At 39.6% G+C, this 2,796-nt stretch overlaps 1 non-coding gene across 1 annotated transcript; it reads right to left on the bottom strand.

Moving 5' to 3' along the window:
- Nucleotides 1-2,392: 2,392 nt before the first annotated feature.
- On the bottom strand, nucleotides 2,393-2,556 carry LOC138807705 (U1 spliceosomal RNA). The gene has a single exon (XR_011366240.1). It is a non-coding gene; the product is annotated as a U1 spliceosomal RNA (small nuclear RNA).
- Between the last annotated feature and the right edge of the window lie 240 nt (nucleotides 2,557-2,796).

Here is a 2,796-nt window from a genome sequence, read left to right as displayed (position 1 = left end):
GCTAAGATCTGGAACCAACCCAGATGCCCCTCAGTAGATGAATGGTTCAAGAAAATGTGGTATATATACACAATGGAATTCTATGCCTCCATCAAAAAGAATGACATTGCCCCATTTGTTAGGAAATGGAAAGACATGGAAAAAATTATATTAAGTGAAGTAAGCCAAGCCCAAAGAAATATAGGTCCCATGATTTCCCTTATTTGCAATATCTAGTATATGTATGAGTCAAGCAGAAAAGGTCAGATTAGGTGATGTTAGGAAAATGAACCCTAAGATATCTATTTTAAATGTTTTTTTTTTCTTTCATGCATTTGTTTCTAACGCAATTATAAGATTATTTCTTTGTTTCTATGTATGTCCCTCCCCCACGGTATAACCCATGCTTTCACTGTATTTGATGTCGGTATAATTTGTAGAAGACAGGGGAAAAACAAGTCGTTTAAATAAGGATACAGCTGGACCTGTTTCAACAATGAAAAGTACAATTTGTCATGTCAAAAACTAATTAACTTTACAACTGGGGGGGGAGGATTATATAAGGGAGGGGGGAGGATGGGAAGTGATGGGAAGGGTAAACAAAGTAGGAGGCTACAATGCTCGATAAGAACTGTACTAACTATCTTGCCCATGTAATTGTAACCCCTCTGTACAGTATTTTCACAATAAAAATTTTTCTTCAGATGTTTTAGTCATCAGAAATTTGAGCCAGGGTTGGGAGCTCATACTTGTAATGCTATCTGCTGGGTCTTGGCTGATACAGAGAGGATTATGATTTGATCTTAGCCCTGGAAACCTTCAAAATATTGGATCTCAATGAATATTTGAACCCAATGTATTTTATTTCTTATTTCATCTACTCAGAAAAGGTATAAAGAAGGATTGTGGTCCATGCTGGCCTGGTCATAGACTTAAAACCCTACCGCAAAAATGACTAAAGCCGAGCCGGGCATAGGTGGCTCATGCCTGTAATCTTAGCTATGCAGGAGGTGAGATCTGAAGATCACAGATCAAAGCCATCCCAGGCAGCACAATGAGACTCTTATCTCCAATAAACCACTAGAAAATGAGAAGTGGTACTGTGGCTCAAACAGTAGAGCCCTCTACTTGAGCAGAACAACTCAGGGACAACACCCAGGCACAGAATTAAAGTCGCATAACAAACAGAAGAAAAATGAGGGCTGGGAAAGTGGCTCAGTGGTAGATCTCTTGCCTTGTATGCCTGAGTCCCTGAGTTCGATTCCTCAGCACCACATAAGCAAAAAGAAAAGAGCTGGAAGTGGCGCTGAGGCTCAAGTGGTAGAGCGCTAGACTTGAGCTGAAGAACGAAGGGACGGCACCCAGACCCAGAGTTCAGGCCCCATAACCGGACCTCCCCATCCCCCCCTATAAAAAGAAAAAAATGACTAAAGCAAAAAAAAAAAAAAAACAGCAGGTGTATGGCTCATCAGGTAGAGTATCTACCTAAAATCATGGGACTCTGAGTTTAAATTCTAGGATAGAAGGGGAAAGGATGTGAAGGAATAGAAGGAAGAAAAGAAGGAAGGGAGGAGTTATTCTGTATATTGAACTTGCCTAGCTATTTCATTAAGGTGTCTTCTCATTCCTTTTTCTTCTTTCTTCTTCTGTTTTTTTTTGTGGGTTGTGGGCTTGAACTCAGGACCTGGATCCTGTCCCTGGTCTTTTGTGCTCAAGGCTAGTGCTCTACCTCTTTGAGTTACATTGTCACTTATGGTTTCAGTAGTTAATTGGAAATAAGAATCTCATAGATTTTCCTGCCCAGGCTCGTGTTGAACCTTGATCCTCAGATCTCAGCCTTCTGACTAGCTAGAATTACAGGTATGAGCCATTGGCTCTGGTCACCCATTTGTTTTCTTTCTTTTTATTTTTTGTAAGTCATGGGACTTGAACTCTAGGTGCTGTCCCTGTCCTCTTCAGGACAAATGATGTGCTCTACTACTTGAGCCAGAGCACACTTCTGGTTTTCTGGTGGTTAATTTAGGATAAGAATCTCATGAGCTTTCCTACCTGGGCTGGCTTTGAACTGCAATCCTCAGATCTCAGCCTCTTGAGTAGTTAGGTTTACATGTGTAAGCCACCTGCACCCAACTTCCTCATTATTTTCTCATGGTGAGTTCTAGCTGATTTATCTACTCCTTGTAGTTCCTAGCAACTACAACATAGGCCTAGAAGTACCTCATCCTTTACAGTAGTCCTTAGGACCAAGTGACTGCTGAGTGCAGGAAAGGAGATGAGGTCAATATAAAATACAATGCTATCTATCTATCTATCTATCTATCTATCTATCTATCTATCTATCTATCTATCTATCTATCTATCTATCTATCTATCTATCTATCTATCTATCTATCTATCTATCTAGTTAGTTATCCAGGGTAGAACACTAACACAGTCCTCCACTACCACAAATTATGCAGTCGAATTTCTCACATTTGAGGAAATCACAGGAGTCAGCTCATCTGGAATGTGATAGGTAAATATTTCCCTGGGAAAACCATCTTCATGATCATGGTATCTCCCCTGCCAGGTAAGTAACAATGCTGACTTGGTATTTTAAAAACTAACAAACACATGAGAGTAGTTCACATTTGTAATACTAGCTACTCAGAATGCTGAAATCTGAGGATTAAGCTTTGAATACTAGATAAATTTTGCTGAATTTTGATTAAAGCTCCTTTGGTGTTTTTATTTATTTTCTTATTTTACTGTTTCTTACTGTGACTACCAAAAAGCTGAGTGACTTACGTGGATTGTATTCCTGGATTACATTAGAGG

Source organism: Dipodomys merriami, unplaced genomic scaffold, assembly GCF_024711535.1.
Source record: "Dipodomys merriami isolate MVZ:Mamm:240054 unplaced genomic scaffold, mDipMer1.0.p SCAF_428, whole genome shotgun sequence".
Taxonomy (NCBI): Eukaryota; Metazoa; Chordata; class Mammalia; order Rodentia; family Heteromyidae; genus Dipodomys; species Dipodomys merriami.
This window is presented reverse-complemented; position numbering and strand designations above follow the sequence as displayed.